The following is a 20,776-nucleotide window of genomic DNA, read 5'->3' on the forward strand; positions in this document are numbered from 1 at the left end:
ATTAGGTAGGTAACAAAAATTCTTGGTGTTGACTTTATATAATGGTTTTGGGTTGACAAATTCGTTAATTTGAGGTATTTATACCTATTATTAATTGTTGAAAATTTGTCATAAAGAGGTTGTTCGCAAAAAATGTTCGTAATATAAAGGGATATTTTACATTGACTCTTATGGACGATTCAAGGGGATTACGAAGAATTTATTAAATCGAGGAATTCGTTATATTGAGGTACGTTATATTAAGGTTGCATTTTATTAAAATAAGAGTTAACCGCCTTAATAATAAATGTACGTATAATAATCTTTTATCTCTGATGAAGGTAGTTTTTCAACCAAATATGTGTATATTTATCTCTTTGGCATGTTTGTAGTCAGTCTGGGTAGGTCCCACTCATGAGATATTTTACCGCCAAAACTATCGCAGTACTCAGTATTGTTGGTTTTCAGTTTGAAAGGTGAGTGAGTCAGTGTAACAACAGGCCCAAGTTTCGTGGTACATTGGTGATGTAAGGGATTATTAATATTTTTTACAGACCAATTTTCACCAGGTGACCCATTTGCCCCTCCATCTACCAATATCGTCATAAAAAGAGATATGCTTTTATTCAGATTTAATATTACTGCGTCACAGTAAATATGATTATTACAATCACATTTCATTAAAATTCGTTAATTATAAACGTAAAGAAAATATAAAAATATTGACGTTAGTTTGGTTATAGCGTCGGTCACTTGTCAAAAGTCAAAAGTCAAAAGCACTTGGCGCTTGAATGGCGAATGCTCATTCTCGCGTCGGTCGCCGGGTTTTGAGCACGCGTGGTGCCGCTGCCGCGACTAACGCTCCGATAAAGTTTTCAGAAAAGTTTCGCGCGTTAACGATGTCATATTGGATGCCAATTTTATCGTTTATAACGTGTTTTGTGAATGAATACGTGTTAATCACTTAATATTCAGTATAAACTGGTGATTAATTGGACTTGTATGGATTGTTCCGGCTAGGGCGAATTGCGTAAGTCATATTACATGATTATAATACTTAGCAATTATTAGTACTCATTACATATTAATGTTATTTATAAATAATACATTAAATGTTTATTTATAAAATCAAAATCAAAATATACTCTATTCAAGTAGACTTCTAAAAGCACTTTTGAATCGTCATTTAACAAACTATCAAGTAAAGGTACCAACGGTTCGGAATGTAGATTCAACCGAGATCAACCGGTAAGAAACTCAGTAGTTACTCTTTTTCAACATCTAAAAATACAGTCACGTTAGTTAAATACAATTATATTATGTATGTTATGTCTCCTGCCTGGAAGTCAACAAGCATATTAACTCCACTATTTTTATCGTCTATGTATATCATCTATACATATGTATATTATTTTATTTAGAAGTTAAAATTTAACGACTTGGTGGTAGGGCTTTGTCAGTCATCATACCAGTCAGTCATCATATATTCTACGGTAATACATCAATAATAAGTATCAGTGTGTCCCGATTTGAAGGTTAAGTCAGTCAGTGTAACTACACACATCTTAAACCAAGGCTGGTGACATCGATTTTATGGCGAATGATTAATATTTCTTAGTGCCAATGTCAATGTGCAGTGGTGACCACTAACGACACCATGACAGGTGGCCTATTTGCCAGTCGTCCTACCTACATGATATAACAAGTAAGGTGTGTTTAAATAAATTAAGCCTAATGATAATAAATTGCCTCGCAATGTAAATGAAAACTATGTAGCTGAATAATTGAAAAGAAATAAATACTCAATTTGTTATTTTTCGCTTAACAATCACTTGTTTTACTTTTAAAGTACATAGCTCTTTGTAATTGTTCCATCTTCCAAACTGTATCAATAATACTTTAAATAAATGTGTTGTTTTCATAAATAATTTCGAATAAAATACGTTGATTCTTATCAAAATAAGGTTTTGTGGATACACAAGATTTTTATACGACATGTGCAGGTTTCTTCGCGATGGCTATGCACGGGATGAATAAACGAAATTTCATTTAAAATAAAATCACTGTTGGCCTGGGTAATTATAATTAATAATTAAATAAATATTTTTAATAATTAATAAAGAAAAGTATTAATAAACTAATGTCATAATGAGTTTCGTTCATAATAAAGATTTAATTATAAATATATATTAATCAGCCAATCGAGAAGAAATAAATTTAACCCTTTTTTGTCAATTATATATTTTTTATATGGTAGGAGTAAGTATATATAAATTATAAATAGTAAAACGCATTATATATAACTTTGTATATGTTGCGTGGTGTAGCAACTGCCTTATAAATCTAAGGACTTTTTATTATTTTTTAAAAACGGTAAACTGTAAGTTTCAGAATATATCACAAAGGAAACACTATTTTGCCATATATTGTCGATATGTATATAATAAATATATTATTAATTATAACTGAATAATGTTTGTCTATTTAAATAGGCCTATTGACATTTTCATCTGTGCGTAGAATCTTATCAAAGGTTGTTTGAAAGAGATGTCTAGAAGTAATAACAGCGCGTTCACGCCTTCGTTATATTATATCTTAGTTTTAAGATAAATTTTAAAGATGACTTTGTGCAATATACTCCTACTACCCTATCACGTCCTATAAATTTGAAAATGAGCTTATCTGGGTCATTGATCCTAACCAATGATTGCAGTTTCAAAGAGAAGCACCACTAAATTTTACAATTAAAATTAAGCTTAAATTTAAGCTTAAAATTAATTTCATGCTCGGTGGTGAAGGAAGACATCATCAGGAAACGTGTATGAGTCTGGATTCAATGAAATTCTGCTACAATTGTATTCACCAACCCACATTATAGCAGCGTGGTGGAACGAGCTCCAAACCTCCTCAAAAGGGATAGGAGGCCTAAGCAGTGGGACATTTACAGGCTGTTACTTTACTTTACGCGGATATAACAACATTATACATATATCGCTTTTCTGGTCGACTCGATGTAATCTTTAATTTTATATTTACTTATTCAATATATTGTAACGAAATCTATAGAACTTTGCTTAAACAGAATTTGATATTATGTATTTTATTTTTTTATTTCTTGAGATACAGCGTTCTAATGTTATTTATTACAAATTTAATAGTATATAGTAAAAACGCCTGCGGTAGAATATCTGATAAGTGGGTGGTACCTACCCAGACGGGCTTGCACAAAGCCACCAAGAAGATGCTAATTTATCAATTGAACGATAATGTATAACATCAAAATTGAGAATATTTAACAGAAGCAAAGAAAGAGGGAAAAGTTTATTTAGGTCACGGCACAATTGGAAAACAGTATAAACAAAACTGTCAAAAAAATTAGACAAAGTACACAATACTAAATAAAAAAAAACAGCAATAAATAAATTTGAGAGCAATGACAGCAATGGTGTCCTAAACATGTGTACCGTTCATTTTCTAAGTTGGCTTCCAAAACGCAACGCTGACAACATGTTCAAGGGCTATTTGAATATTTACGCGTTTATGCAGTTCCTCAAATCCCTTCTTTTAAGGGGAAGAAACACAAAGAGAAATATAATAGGTAACTGGAAAACGAACCAGACGTTTCGAACCCAAATCTTCAAGACAATATTTACAACAAATATATTTGGTCGCTCAGTTTACAGAACACATCCAAAATGACAATCGCGCCACTTTATGTACCTACAAACAAACTCCATTTCACTGTGATTTATATATATAGAAAACCATCTTATATATAAACTAGCTGTGCCCGCAACTTCGTGCACCCGTGCCAGGGCCTAATGCCCTTTCCTACCCACTATAACCTCCTCCAGTTTCCACCATGCCGCCGAGTGGTGAGGCTACGGTAGCGCTCGTGGCTTACAACCGCGGCCACACCAGCGGCAGCCGCCGTAAGGCGACTGACTATATGGAGGCGCCTTCCTCCTCTGCCTCCGTGTCGAAATGCGACAAACTCCCCCGAGTCCGCCATTGAAGGTCGGGTGTCAAAAGCTGACACCCTGCGGTGGATAAGATAGTAGGCTCCGCCGCTGACCACTGGTGTAAAACACCTCGAAGGCTCGAGTAATGAGCCCTCTCCTCTTCTAGCCAACGAGGCCACTCACACGGTGCACTCTGCTCAACCGGAGACCTACCAGGAGCGACCCCTGGCATCCCGCCGCGTCAGTCTTAGCCGTAGCCGACGAGCAAGCAAGCCGGCCCCGTTGCCCAGGGTAGCTTAATAATCAAAAATATTCCAATTATCTACATTTTATAGTAGACTGAAAAAAGATTAGATTATGAAAAAAATATACTATTGCAAATCTTCGACCATGTTTCGGGTACATCGGAGATTATCCAATAAAATAACTCTGATCCCACAAAATCCATATATCTTTTCTGGGGCAAATGCAAGGGCATTTTTATAAGTATATTCCACAGCTAATTAATAAATTAAATTATTTTAAAGAATATATTAAAGGATAAATCTTAATACACATTATAGAATTTAAGATTGATAAAAAGCGAAGAGTTCGTATTCCTTAATTTAATATTAAATCAGTCTACATTATAAATCGGTACTAGTTTTACATCGAATTTAATTTTATAACATGACTATTTGAAATTGTTTATGCATTCTATAGTATTCGAGTAGGACTAGTATACTAAAACTAACCTACTCGAATAGATGTTTTTTCTTCGACACAAGATTTATTACGTTGCACAAGGCGAGTGCAAATACAAGTGCACTTTTCATTTCACCAATCTCATAATATGGTAGGACTGCAATCCCACATGATCTGAGAGAGGTCAGGCGCAGGACCCACGTCATTACTTAGGACTAACGAGACTGCAACAGTGACAAATGCCTAACTTTTAGACGGAAAAACCTCACGTTCCCTACCACCCCACGGAGGCGCCTTTTATTGGCCTGGAGACGCTAGGTCTCTTTCGACTCGGAATGGGAAGAAAGAACCTCCACTATGGCCTGTAAGGCAGCAGCTTCCTCTTTAAGGCGTTTTAACCTAGACGCCCTTGAAGTTGTTTAACATTTTGGCGACCGTTAGGGTGGTAGACTTGAGTTAATGGTTGATTTTTAGATCGGTCTTAGGCGTTTGGAAAATAACCAAATGACAAATAATACGGAGGAACGAAAAGAAGCTAGTTAGTGATTTTAAGCTGATGAAGGTGGAAATAATTGTTGAGATTGTTGTTTAAAGTCACTCGAGTCTATACATACCACACTCACTAGCTAAGTGAGTGTGGTATGTCCGTTTTTTTTATTTCTCGAGTGAAAATCGGGAAACTAAGTATAGGATGATTTGGGATAATTTGAGTGAGGAAAAATTTGAGTAGCAAAATAGGACGATATAAATGAAACAAGATTTTTAAGTATGAAGAGAAATTATACTTAAGAAATATTTTTTATGCGTAATTTTGTAAAACAATGAATTAAAATATGTGTTAAATGATATCTAGTTTTCGTTTAAATTTCGCTATAATCCGGAAGTGGATGTTATTGATATCAGAAAAGATTAAGCCTCACAAACCTTGAAACCCAGCTTAACATCTAGCTGACAGAGGTCAATTATCGTCATCTTTAAATTCAATGCAAACTTTTCGTCATTAATTTGCAATCCAAAAATCATTGCAATCAGATCGTGGTACTGACTGTAAAATGAAAGTATACTAAAAAAAAATAACAATTGTAAATAATATGATACAACAACGGTACGGCCAGCACGTCTGCGGAGAAATAATAACGCATATAAAATATATTTCTTAGAATGTGCATGTTAATATGCCCGTTAAAATAAAACGTTAATTATAGCAAGTGGCCATCGTATATGCCGATCACTTTTAACTTTGTGACAGGGCTAATGTAATAAATTTTATCGAATGCTTTAGAAACAGTCAGTGTGTAAACTTCCGAAAAGTTTTTAAATAGACCTAGATTTTGTAAATTGTATACAGATCCATCCAAATATAAACTGTCAGAAATTCTGTTAAGTTTGCGATTTTGTAGCGATTCTATCAAACGATTAAACGTTTTCATCAATTACTGTAAAAAGGAATTTCGTGTTACAATTTAAACAATTATCAGCAAATATATTATAGTAGGTATTCGAACTGTGTCATAAATTATGCATAATACATTCTCTTTATTCAGTGGTAGGGTTTTATGCAAGCCCGTTTGGGTAGAAACCAACTATTATTACCATCAGGTGGCCCATTTACCCATCTGCCTTCCATGCCATAGTAAAAACCTCCATTTAGCAGCATTGCTGCGACAATTGTTATCCTATGTAGGCTACATAGGATTGAAAGAAAAACTAGTTGATGCGACGTTTCACTAATAGGAGCAGGAACACACCGATAATTTTGCAAATGCGATCAAGTCCAATATATATTCATTAATTCACAACACTTCTCTTGTTTGTTCTCCAGATACAAAAAGTAATAGTAGTGTTGACATTACAACGCTATCAGTGAAGTAAAAGTCAAGAACGAAAGCATTTAGTATCACATGATAAGTCAGGTAAAAACTATCGTATTGAAACTGAAGATTACACACGGTGCCGTAAAAAAGTGGCACCGCCGATTTCGTAATGGTTTTTATATTTGTACGCGCTTAAATACTCGCGATGATTCGTGACATCGCGGCGTCAGCGGCGGTTTGTGCTATAATTTTTCCAAATGTCTGAGTTAGTCTATTATTTTATCCACGCGAGTCGGCCGCCGTTGTCGCCGTTTTGCGGCGCCTTGTATAAACAGCTTTAGATGTGCGATCTATAGACGAAAGTAGCTCAATTGCATGTCAAATTGAATGAAAAATAAAAAGGCACCATATTTTTTGTCTACTATTTATTCTCAACTTTAGGATGGTCAAAGTGTAAAGAAATAACAGACATTCGGTTGGGACAATACCCTACTCTTTCGCGGATCGTGCATTTGTTGTACAGATTAATAAGAACTTCAGACGCGGGAAAAATTGTTGTAGGCTAAAATACAGAATCTTCTCAAAAACTAACTCACTTTTATATATCTGTTGGGAATTATATATTTCTTCATTAATTATATATTTTTTACTAATATTTACAGCTAAATCTTTCCTTAATTAACTAAAGAATCCATATTTTGTCGTTGAGATCACTTGTAGTTTGTTATATATTCACGTTGAGCCGAGATGGCCCAGTGGTTAGAACGCGTGCATGTTAAACGATGATTTCGTGTTCAAACCCAGGCAAGCACCACTGAATTTTCATGTGCTTAATTTGTGTTTATAATTCATCTCGTGCTCAGCGGTGAAGGAAAACATCGCGAGGAAATCTGTATCTGTCTAAGTTCAACGAAATTCTGCCACATGTGTATTCCACCAACCCGCATTGGAGCAGCGTGGTGGAATATATTCCAAACCTTCTCCTCAAAGGGAGAGGAGGCCTTAGCCCAGCAGTGGGAAATTTAAAGGCTGCTAATGTAATGTAAAAATGTAAATTCACGCTGACTTTCATTCGCTATTGTTGAATATCACATATTCCCTTTCATATAATATGATATATGTTTAACGATATGATAACATAACTATTCTCTATATGACCATTGTTAGTAAAGATCGATACGCGTGTCGATTTGTCTGATCGATGACAGGATTTGAAGGGAACTGGATCCTTGATTAAATATCAATGAAAATTTGTGATGACATCACACATTGTGCATATTATGGTTTAATTACTAAGCATAATTCAAACATGACTTATATACATCTTGGTGGTTTATTCTTTGAAAATGGCGTTATTATTATAGTTTCTGAATCTTTTAGCTGGTGTGCAAATGTTTCATACTCATGGTTTTCCAGTGCGGTAGAATTATTATTATATAATACTAATCGTTTCACCATAAGACATAATAAGATTGTGTACCTCATGCTTCGGTGTTAAATAAATAAGTATATTAGGTACGGTTGTATATAATCAAACACAATATGAACTTAACAAAATATTTATTATTTTAATTGACCAATTCATTGTCTTTTAAATTTAATTCATGTTATGAATCAACTTCATTAGCAATAAAATCATATCCGTTGTTGTTTTTAATTAATGATCCAACATTTCAATTTACAGCGACTACTTTGATTTTGTAAATAAGTCATTAAATTATTTAATTATAAACAATTTTATGTTACATTTAATTGAAATAATATAATACTTATTTGTAAAAACTCGCTCACAAGGTAATGAGCTGATAAGTGTGTGTTCCAATTTGAAGGGTGTTTGCGCAAGTGAAACTACGGGTACAAGGGATATAGTATCTTAGTGCCCGTTGTTGAGTGTTAGGGATGGTTAATATTTTTTACAGTGTCAATGTCCGTGATGCGGTGACCACTTCCCACGAGGTGACGCATTTGCCCCGTCTGCTTGCCTGTTTTAAAACATTCGATATTCACAATACCCATGAGTTAAAATAGAGTCCTCGTATTTTTGATCGATTGAACCTCATGGCACAATTTGTTATTAAAGATTATACAATTTTGTACAAAAAACATTAGTCGCTCTGCTTTTCAATCGCTTAAATAGCTCGTAAAATATAAATTGAATACAAATTTTATATATTCATGTGATTAAAAATTGCATTTATTTTGATGATAGCCATTAATTTCGTCACAAAGTTTGAGCACAGCGTCGTGTTGTCGTTCATTTATCATGACATGGATATTTATGATGGACCAAATACTTAGAAAATTTAAATTAATATTGGTTATGTAAAATTATAGTCAGTTCAATATACGAAGACGCGCCCCACTCCTTTTCCCAAACTTAAGTGATAAAATAACGAGAATTCGGTTAATTCATAGAAGAGATTCATAGTCAACTGGTCATATGCTCTACTAAATATTACCATATGGGGCATCTCGGTAAAGTTTATTAATAACATCATATACGATATTGCTCCTTATATAGCTGTAATTTTTAACAAGAGTTTAGACACGGGTTAATTTCCTAACTTGTTAAAATGTAGTAAAGGTTTACCACTTTTTAAGACTGGAAACAGAAGCGATCCCAGTAATGAAAGGCCTATTTCAATACTCTTTTCTTTAAGTAAAATATTCGAAATTTTTTTTTAAATCAACTTCTCGTCCATTTCGGTACAAATACTATTTTTCATAGTCAGCAATTCGGTTTTACAAGAGGTCGCTCGACAACTGATGTGGGAATAGCACTTCTTAAACATATTTACGATGCTTGGGAAAAATCACAGAATGCTATTGGAGTATTCTGTGATTTGTCTAAAGCATTTGATTGTGTAGAACACGAGACGCTTCTGTAGCTCAAATACTACGGTATTAAAGGTAAAGCTCTTGATCTCACTGCTTCATATTTAAGTCAAAGAGTCCAGCAAGTTTTCATTAATGGCATAAAGTCTTCTGGAGCTACGTTAAAAATGGGTGTTCCACAAGGATTAATTTGGGGTCCCTTTCATTTCAATTAAATAAATTTTAAATGATCTTCCTTTTTATGTTAAAGGTATTTGTGATATAGTGTTGTTTGGTGACGATATTTCACTGATTTTTAAGGTAGACAGGAAAAAAACTGACTATGACGATGTGAACGGTGCATTATCACAGATACACGATTGGTTTACAGTAAATAATTTAGTTTTGAATACTCAAAAAACAAAATGTGTCGTTTTTAGCCTACCCAATGTTAGAAAGCAAAATTATAATATAACTTTAAATGGTGTCCGTCTTGATGTAGCCGATACTACGGTTTTTTTGGGAATAGCATTGGATTCCAAACTTCAGTGGAGTCCTCATTTATCATCCCTGACAGGAAGACTCAGCTCTGCAGCATACGCGGCTAGAAAAGTTAGACAACTAACTGATATTGATACCGCTCGTCTAGTATATTTTGGTTATTTTCACAGTATTATGTCATATGGCATATTACTTTGGGGTAATGCTGCAGATATTTAATGTGTTTTTATTTTACAAAAGAGAGCAATCCGGTCTATTTATAATCTTGGAGCTAGGGACTCTCTTCGGGATGTTTTTAACAAAGTAGGAATACTCACTGTTGCGTCACAATATATTTACAACAATATTATGTATATTCACAGTAGCATTGAACACTTTGATAAAATCAGTGATAATCATTGTATGTGCATAAGACAAGTAAGGATAAGCTTAGAACGCCAAGTTTCCGACTTCGCAAAGTCAATAAATCATTCTTGGAGCAAGGTATCCGCTTCTATAATAAAATTCTGCAGACATTTTTAACTTTGCCGTTTCATAGATTCAAGTCAATTGTAAAAAATACATTGGTAAAGAAGGCATATTATTCGATACAAGATTATATTGATGATAAAAAAGCGTGGAGTTAATGCTCGTTGACTTCTAGGCAGGAGACATAACATACATATATAATTGTATTTAACTAACATGACTGTATTTTTAGATGTTGAAAAAGAGTAACTACTGAGTTTCTTGCCGGTTCTTCTCGGTAGAATCTACATTCTGAACCGGTGGTAGCTTTACTTTAAATAGTTTGTTAAATGACGATTCAAAAGTGCTTGTAAAAGCCTACTTGAATAAAGTATATTTTGATTTTGGTTACTTTCATAGTATAATGTCTTACAGTTTTTTTTTTAATATAGTATACTTACAGTTGTTTAACAATATGTTTACAATAATATTATGTATATTCATAATAATATAGATCTTTTCGAAAGAAACGGCGACAATCATTGTAAAAACACGAGGAGCAAGGTATTATGGATTAGTATCCATCTAATAACATCCTTCCTGGGGCACGGTATTCTTTTCCACAGTCATTTTTAATTTGGCTCATTCAAAAATTTAAAGATGTCATAAAAATATTCATAAATATAGAGTATTACTAAATACAAGATTATATTAGAGATAAAAAAGCGTGGACTCAGTATTTATTGATTTCTAGGCAAGTATTATAAAAAATAATTGTTCTGTACTGACATACTCTGTAGTTAAAATGGTGGAGAAGAGTTTCTTTAGGGCATCAAAACATCCACTTACATAATTATAGTATATTTATTTATTTTTATGATTTACAATAACGTTCTTATATTATAACAACTTATCTTAAGACTGAAAAAAGACAAAATAACTTATTAGATCCGGCAGACTTTTTGGAATTAAATGTTAATCTTATATTGACAATACTAATGTGGTTACCAAGGTTTCTTAGTTTAAGATGTTTACTAATTAGTGATTATTAAGATAATATGTCATGGAAAAAAACATAAAAATGTCCTTATTTTTAAATCATATGAACATCATCTATGATTTATTTTGAAAAAAAAAAAAAAACATTTTGTAGTTTGAAAATGACAAATTTTAAATAATGAATTCTTGGTTATCTTTAAATTAATCATATATTTATTAACATAAGTATTGATAACATTAAGTGCTTAAATATATATACAAATATGTATTAAAAATAGTTACTGTATAAATCTTGACCGCGTGGAATGGTGGCAAGAATGCAGCATTGTCTTTATAGTAAGTTACATAATGTTAAGGAATACAAAATTGACCGATTTTGTTATATCTGTTTATTCTAACAGCTGTGGCCACATGTCATGCCCTATTATAGGCACCCTCATAATAAATAATTACTTTGACAGATACTCCCACGTTCTATACTAAATTTGAATTAACATTTATATGGAAGTATATTCTATTAGTAGTTTTAGTTATGAATAATTTATTATGTAACGTTTTTAAATCATCGTATCTATAGTTATGAAATCGTTTGACCAAATTCAAATTTATAAAAAAAAAAAGTCAAGACTAGAAGGTAGAAAGTTCAGATCAGAGTTTTATTATATGACGTCAGCATACCCTAAGAGTTTTTTTTTAATGTAACTTTCAGGTAAGTGAATGGAAGGAGATTGGTATAGGTAGGTATTTAATGGTAGTAAGATTCTTATTCCCTGCGATGACTTCGACAAAGAACGGACATCGGAGAGGCTGCGGAATCGAACGTAATAAATAAATTGTAATGTCCTATAGGTGATTAAATATCCTATTTATTATCGGGAAGAAGATTTGTAGCTTATTCCACAACGCAGGTACAATTTCGCTTACTAGATACATATGTGGTACGATTTCATCCGTCACGTTCTCCCGATTTTTTCCATCGCCGCCGAGCTCGAGATAAATTATAAACACAAGCCAAGCATCAGGGAAGTCAGTGGTGCCTGTCTGGGTTTGAACCCGTAATGCCCACTTAATATTCACGTGTTCTAACTACTATCTTAGTTTGACTTACGCAAGTCTCATTTGAACCTAACGAAAAAAAATCTATCACGTAGGGTAACGATTTCGTCATTTTTTTTTTAAATTATACGGCCCTGCTTCAGCTGTTGATTGATAATGGTTTTATTTTTAAAAGCAAAATTGACATGAAACATCTGTTTTAAATATATTACATAACATACTTCGTGTTTCCAAAAAAAAAACCTTCATTAAATATAACGACCATTAACATTTAAACCGCTAATCGTTCGTGTAATGATTCGCTCATTTAGATGAAAAATGGCGAAGGTTATGTTTATTCCTAAAGTGGGTGCATTCCCCTGAGCTATGAGTACACATTACACTTTTCAAGTAAATAGAATAAATTCGAACTATTTCTACATTAGCTAGGTTATTTATTGACAGAGTATTCAGCAAAATTGACTATTAGCATATTAGCATTAGCAGCCTGTAAATTTCCCACTGCTGGGCTAAAGGCCTCCTCTCCCTTTGAGGAGAAGGTTTGGAGCATATTCCACCACGCTGCTCCAATGCGGGTTGGCGGAATACACATGTGGCAGAATTTCGTTGAAATTAGATACATGCAGGTTTCCTCACGATGTTTTCCTTCACCGCCGAGCACGAGATGAATTATAAACACAAATTAAGCACATAAAAATTCAGTGGTGCCTGCCTGGGTTTGAACCCGAAATCATCGGTTAAGATGCACGCGTTCTAACCACTGGGCCCATTTCGGCTCCAAATTGACTATATAAAAAAAAAATTTATACGACAGTTATTACAGGTTTTGTAATTCTAATTAAAGAAGGAATAATGATAAACAAACCTTAGATTTACGTATATCATGCGATTTGCTTAACTCGAATAACTCGGCTATATTGTGCACTACTAACAGTTTTTGATTAATATGTCATTATTAATAATACAACACGATTCTATTTAACGATTTATATCAACTTCAAATTTACTTCAAAAATTCCGATAACAACTTCTTCGACTTTCAAAACGCCATTTATTCGAAAATCCATATTGAATATATTATTTAAGCTTTAACCATTGATATAGCTTAAAATCAATGTCACATGTTTATTTGACTTTTGTCCTCTTATATTTGGAATAGAATATAAATCTTTACCTAGAGGGATTCAAACTTTGCCGTGCTGCAGTCGATTGTGATACATATTTTTTATTAAACTTATTATATGAAAATTGTCCCAGTCGCAGTCGCAGAAACGAGCAAACTAGCCGATGAGTCACAAAATACCAGACTGGATAGGACTGTACTGTACTGGTAGGACTGTACCAGAAGGGTTATCCTATACCAGTAATATATTTGGAAGACGGTATTAAGTATATAAAACATTTATATATTTTTAAGCAAAACTTCTAAAATTTAAGTTTGAAATTCAAAATGCCAAAGAAATGTTTAACTTATAATTTAACTCTTAATATATTTTGCTAGCTTCGACTTTAAAATTATCTGGACTTCTTTGAAAGTCGTATAGAATCCAAGAGAAAAATCTAAAAACTCGGCAACGTAGTTTCGTAGCAAGTAACAATACTTCATACTGACAGTTCTACTAATTCTTAATGGACGAAATCCTTATATTCCAAATTCAAAATAGAGAAGAACTATTATTATGCAATAAAATATAACTGTGTCACACACATCGATTGGTTCTGTAAATGAACGAATGAATGTCTAAGCAAAAGAATGAGTGAGTAAGTGAAACTGCCAAGTTTCTGGTTCACGTCAGTAGATGTAGATGATGGTAACGGATGTGATGTTTGTGAAAGTAATGAACGTTTCGAAGCTATATCACGTTAAACTCAAATGAGGTTTACGGAATAACGGTTTCAAAGTTTTGTAATTATAAAAATAGGTCTTATATTTTTTAAACTACATAAATTCATACTACGTTCGATAACATATTTTCACATGATGTAAAATAAGAGGTAATTATTTCTCTTTATATATCTGTATATATCTTTTGTATATTAATAAAACAAATATTGAGGATTTTTAATTCAGAAGTATTATTTATTTAGTAATATTATATAAAAGCAAAGTTTTGAGAACAATGTTTCGACCTTATTCCACTACGATGCTCAAATGCGAGTTGATAGATACACACGATTTTCATCCGACATTTGTTTCCTGACGATGTTTTTCTTCACCAATAAGCACGACATAAATTATAAACACAAATTAAGAACACTAAAATACACAACTGCGGGTTCAAATCGAGGCAGGGATTAGGATCAGAACACAATCGGTTAAGATTTGTGCGTTCAAATTTCAGAGATGTATCGACTAATTAATTACTTAATTCCTACAATTAATTAGCGAATATGATAATTATTTTTTTTCTTTAATGAAGGAAGATTGGACGAATGAAGGAAGATCTGCTAAATAAACACAAAGAAAATGAAAAATGCGCCAGGCAAGAAAACATTAAGTAGGTGTATTTGTTTTATAACGTTTATTTATATAATCATTCGTGCAAGTATGACAAAAATCCTTATTTCCGTTGTTATGTATGGATTTTTGTTACTCTCTCACGTAGAAACTACTACTGGGTTTTAATGGAAATGTACAGTAATATTGCTTATACATCAGAATAACACTTAGGCTATAATTTATAAATATATTGTGTGAATAATACCAGCCCTAACTCTACGAAACTCGACGAATATAAATATTATAAAAAATGATTTTGAGTCGTAGTTTAACGGTGAAACATAAATTTATAAGAAGATTCAATTGATTAAAATATGAGCAAATTTAACAATAATGGTCAAAACTTTTAGAGTAAGATCCAGTTTCCGACCGCCCGATCCAGTTTCGCAGCGACGCTTAATTTGGTATTAATATTTATTAGAATGATATAGTGTAAAAGATAATTTTAATCCCTATTTAAATAAGGATTAATAATTAATTGGAGAAAATCGATCCACAAATACCCTATAATTTTTTGTTAAACTATAATAGCTATTCAAAGATATTATGAGTTAGACACATGCTATTACAGAGGTTTTGTAGGCTTTTTAAGAACTAACATTTTCAAGTATATTGTTTTGATATGTTTCCTAAGGTTTAGCCAGCTATTTTCGAAAACATAGTTCTGTTATTATGTACAAAATAGTAATAAATTTATAGAAGACTAGCTGCCCTCCCCGACTTCGTCTGATTGAAATAAGGATTTTATTTACCTTCCTCTAAGCTATCCAGGGATCCACTCATATAAACACAAAAAAAAAAATCAAAATCGGTCTAACCGTTAAGGTTCAGTTACAAACACACGCACAGAAGATATACATGTAAAGATGTATCTTCGTTAACCCTCTAAAGAAATGCGTTCATATAAAATTCAACAGAATACGTATTTCCTTTACATTGGAACACCCTAGAGGATGTTGATGGTTGTATCTAAATAAGTAAAATTTGAAAAAAAAATCTAACAAAGAGAAAAATAAAAAAGTCCCTTTTCATGCTAGTTTAAAATGACGGACTTCCCACAAGAATTTTCTAACCCTATAAGAAAATGCTCAAAAATTCTTAGTGTGCGTATACGTCGCAAAAGCAGTAATCTTTTTAAATTTCAAAACAACCAGACGTATAATTTCGGAGTACTCATGATAAAATCGCAGTATTCATTTATATATTTTCTTGGTGGTAGGGCTTTGTGTAAGCCCGCCTGGGTAGGTACCAGCCATTTATCAGATATTCTACCGCCAAACAGCAGTACTCAGTATTGTTGTGTTCCGGTTTGAAGGGTGAGTGGGCCAGTGTAACTACAGGCACAAGGGACGTAACATCTTGGTTCCCAAGGTTGGAGGCGCATTGGTGATGCATAAAAAAAAAATCTATATTAAGAGCGTTAACATTTTATTCGCTTATAGATAAACGAAGTTGTTCTAAGTAGAAAATGTTTATTCGTTTAAAAAATCGGTATTATTTTACTATTTAAATTTTCCACCAAACCAAAATTCTACGAATCCATACTTTCCAGACCATAAAACAAATACATTAATAATAATTATCTGAAAATAATTAATAGTTTTAATGATGACGGATTCGTAATGAAGCTTATCTTATATATATTTATGTAGTATATAAAATACGAATAATGCGCTCTTGACATTTCACAGCACGTTTGAGAGTTATTTAAATACACTATAATTTTACCTTAACATTTTTATCCTAATTAAAGTGTATAGGATATAAAACTTTGGAACCAAATAATCGATAATATTAATTGAGTAAATAAAGCGCACCTCCAAGCTCCCCGGTGTTGCAGATGTCCAAGGGCGGTGGTAGTCACTTTCCATCAGGTGAGCCTCCTGCTCGTTTGCCAAATATCATATAAAAAAAGCCTTCTAAGTAAATATTTCCAGTTTCTGAAACGCTTGTCTATAGCAGATTCATAAAACTCATATCAAAATGTTCTTTATTCAAGTAGCCTCCTAAAAATATTTCGAATCACAACACAATTTTGTTACAATTCAATGTTAAGCTACCACCGGTCCGGAAAGTAGATTCGACCGAGAAGAACCGGCAAGATGTCAGTAGTTACTCTTTTCCACCGTTTTCAAATGAATGAGAATGAGTTTCAATATCTGTTGCGTTACCCCAAAGTATTTTCCTTTGTAACGCTACAGCGGTAAGTTACAATACTATAAAAGTTATTTTTATTTTTATGGTATTGGTGGCAACCACCGCTTGCTCACCGGACGCTCTGCAATATCCATGTATACTAATCGAGCATTCGAGCAGAGTATCAACATCAGTTAGTTGTCTTACTTTTCTAACCGCGTATGCTGCAGAGCTACGTCTTCTTGTCAAGAACGATAAATAAGGATTCCACTAAGGTTTTAAGTTTTTAGTGATTCCTATGTAGTATCGGTTACATTTAGATCACTATTGCTTAAAGTTAGCTTTTAATTTTGCGTTTCCACATTAGGTAAGGCAAACATTGAGCATTTTGTCTTTGTGGCATTTGAAACTAAATAATTTTCCTACATCATGTATATGTCTAAGTGTTGCCATTCCAGCATTGTCCAGCGTTGTTGAGCGACCAAATCAAACCAAAGTGAACCAGAATATATAATTTAACATATTTTTTTAATATAAAAGATTTTAAATTAACATGGTTATTTTTATTACTAACAGTATTTAAAACGGGATATTTACCATGTTTTTTATTTTTATTTGGTGGGGCTCGATATTTCGACATTATCGACGAATGTCTTGTTCACGAGACTTTTTTTAATATATTTTGTTTAATGATGGAAGTAATTTGTTTAATGACGGAAGTAAAGAAAGAGGCCAATAATTGGCCACAGATCAATCATTACCTCTTTTTAATAAATCAGTAATTAAACCGGTTTCCTAACATTCATTCATCCATCATTCATGTCAGCCGAAGGACGTCCACTGCTGGACATAGGCCTCCCCCAAAGATCGCCACAACTACCAGTCTTGTGCAGCCCGCAACCAGCGGCTTCCCGCGACCTTCACCAGGTCGTCGGACCACCTTGTGGGAGGCCTACCCACGCTGCGTCTTCCGGTCAATGGTCGTCACTCGAGAACTCGTCGGCCCCATCGGCCATCGGTTCTTCGAGCAATGTGCCCCGCCCACTGCCACTTAAGTGTGGCAATTCTTCGTTTCTTATCATATGTTAAAAATTAAGGCCAAATACGGAGCGACAGATGATACTATTGATTTGGTACGCGGATATACCTCATACGTCAATAGTTCTAACGTAAAGTTTTTTAATTATCTTGATAATATTGACGACCTCCGTCGGTCGAGTAGTGTGTACACCGGTTTTTCCGGAGGTCCCGGGTTCGATTCCCGGCCGAGTCGATATAGAAAACATTCATTAGTTTTCTATGTTGTCTTGGGTCTGGGTGTTTGTGGTACCGTCGTTACTTCTGATTTTCCATAACACAAGTGCTTTAGCTACTTACATTGGGATCAGAGTAATGTATGTGATGTTGTCGAATATTTATTATTATTATTTAATATCTAATACAATCATTTATTCTAAAGAAATTACAACGCTTAATTTGCGAACATTGTTTGTTAGTATTAATTGGCTTCTAAAGTAGATGATTTTAAGTGGGAAGCGTTTCCCACTTACAAATCCAAAAGCACATATCTATTTCCAAAGGTTAATTCCATAAAATTTCCTTTTAGGTTTACAGCAAACACTGTTAATTAATTTCCAAGTAGCCTTGATTTTATCATACCAATTTAGGATTTTATCTCTTATATAAATAGATTAGCATGAGTACAAACTAATTTAAAAGTTTTCGAATAGTGCTTAACATGTTCAACAAAGGTAATCTCATGATTCCACTGCCCATGTTATAAACTACATATCATTCATTCACGATTTTGTATGTTGTAATTTAAAAAAATAAACTATTGATAGTAGATCCAGTGTTTTGGATTATAATCGCCGCCCTCAGCGAACATTGAATTACAATTATGATATATTTCACTGTGACAAATTACATGGTTACAATACACATAGAAGTAAAATATTTATGTGTTCAATTAAATTATTTAAACGAGGTAACCAGTAATATAATAATAACATGTATTTTAACAAATCAACGTTGATCACACACACAATCACAAATTTATTATACAAATAGTTTTAAGAACAGTCTCCATAGTTATCTCAAATAAACTAAAATCCTAGGAGGGTTACGGCATGTATCGCTGAAATTGTACACAGGGTACTAATATCAATGAGCCTCCGCGAATAGCGTTCACTCTTACGATCGCACTTGACGGTGTAAAGATTGGATTATTAAGTACGTCAAAACTTTTCATTCGATGTCAATTTTATACACCGACAATAATTATATTTCATGTAATGTGCCACCTATGCCCTGTATTTGGTGTATGATACTTAACTAAGAAGGCTAACTTTTGTCTTTTTATCTAGTTTAAATTGATTTTTTTTTTTATGTCAATAGTTTTACTAGCTTTTATTTAAATTAAATTATTTTAAGTGTCAAGATTCCTATCCTAGATAACAGATGAAGGAATTATTTATACTATCAAGTTAGTAATTTGTCTCTCACTTTTCATCTTTAGGTATTAGTATCCTCTATTAAATTAAATTATCGACTGTCAATGACCAATAAGATAAATGTAAAATTAGGTAATTTACATTGATCGGTGTTTCAGAAATGGGGGGTTACTGTCTGCATGTCTGATAATGCAATTAATTGGGTGACACTTAATTCCTATTAATAACTTGTATAACATCTTGCTAGACACGAAGTACGTAATTTCACGCTTGCGTTTATTCGTGAAAGGATACGGAAGAGATTATAAAATTGAACTCAATTAAACTTTAATTTGATTATTGTGTAATACCAAATAAAATACAATAAAACATGAATATAAATAAAATTTAAACATACATTTTCCATATACATAACTCAGTGTGCCTTAAACTTATACGAGTATGTACAAGTATCGAAAATAAATAAATAATGTTTATAAAGTGACGATCAGCTAAACGTTTTCCGCTAAGGATACTAGTTACGGCCTTCTCTTGTCGTTTTAGTCACACAAATTTTACAAAACTTTATTTTTCACTATTGCACTTTACTTTGAGGACGTCAAGTTTTTAATTATAATAAAATACATTTAATTATTTTACATTATAATTAATTATTTGACTGCACACCTTTCTTGCTCGGTATCTAGCAAACGAATGACTGGTTTTCCGAATTTTATTATAAGTTCAATTTCGAATCAAAATAAAAACGATATTGTTAATCAAAATAAATATTTTAATCTAAACGGAAAGAATCAAATGAGACACTAAAATATTTGTTGAATATAGTTTTGTGATTTATTAACAATGAAATATCTAAAGTCGGTAACACTAGATAGAGCATATATGTGTGCGTACTTTCTGAGATGAAAAAGAAAATCTGATACGATCGAAAACTGTTCAGGCGCAGCACCATTGTCTTTACGCGCTTTCTGAAACATTACACAGAGTAAAAGCACGGCCACCTTCAAAACCTCGGGCTGTTACTAAAAATATGTTTACTAGTAAAATATGATAATATTTTTCACTGACCTGAACCCAGAGTTTGAATCCAAGACTTCCTGCTTTGTAACTTTTTTTTTTTTTTTAAAGACGAGCATATGGGCCACCTGGTGGTAAGTGGTCACCACGGTCCATAGATAAAGGCGCTGTAAGAAATATTAACCATTCCTTACATCACCTATGCGCCACCAACCTTGGGAACTAAGATGTTATGTCCCTTGTGCCTCTGATTACACTGGCTCACTCACCCTTCTAACCGGAACACAACAATACAGAGTACTGTTATTTGGCGGTAGAATATCTGAGTATACTATACATATAAATATATATATATAGTAATTACTTTATAAGCTACTATACCAATAAGGCAAGAGTTTTAATAAATTTCGTCAA

At 33.1% G+C, this 20,776-nt stretch overlaps 1 protein-coding gene across 1 annotated transcript in view; it reads left to right on the top strand.

The window, feature by feature from the left end:
* Nucleotides 1-801: 801 nt before the first annotated feature.
* Nucleotides 802-20,776, top strand: part of LOC113401798 (uncharacterized) — a 78,098-nt gene continuing 58,123 nt past the window's right edge. The window contains exon 1 of the mRNA XM_064216136.1: nucleotides 802-1,009. The gene's annotated coding sequence lies outside the window, so the exon portion shown is untranslated. The remainder of the gene's footprint in view (nucleotides 1,010-20,776) is intronic.

Source organism: Vanessa tameamea, chromosome 10 (genome assembly GCF_037043105.1).
Source record: "Vanessa tameamea isolate UH-Manoa-2023 chromosome 10, ilVanTame1 primary haplotype, whole genome shotgun sequence".
Classification (NCBI taxonomy): domain Eukaryota; kingdom Metazoa; phylum Arthropoda; class Insecta; order Lepidoptera; family Nymphalidae; genus Vanessa; species Vanessa tameamea.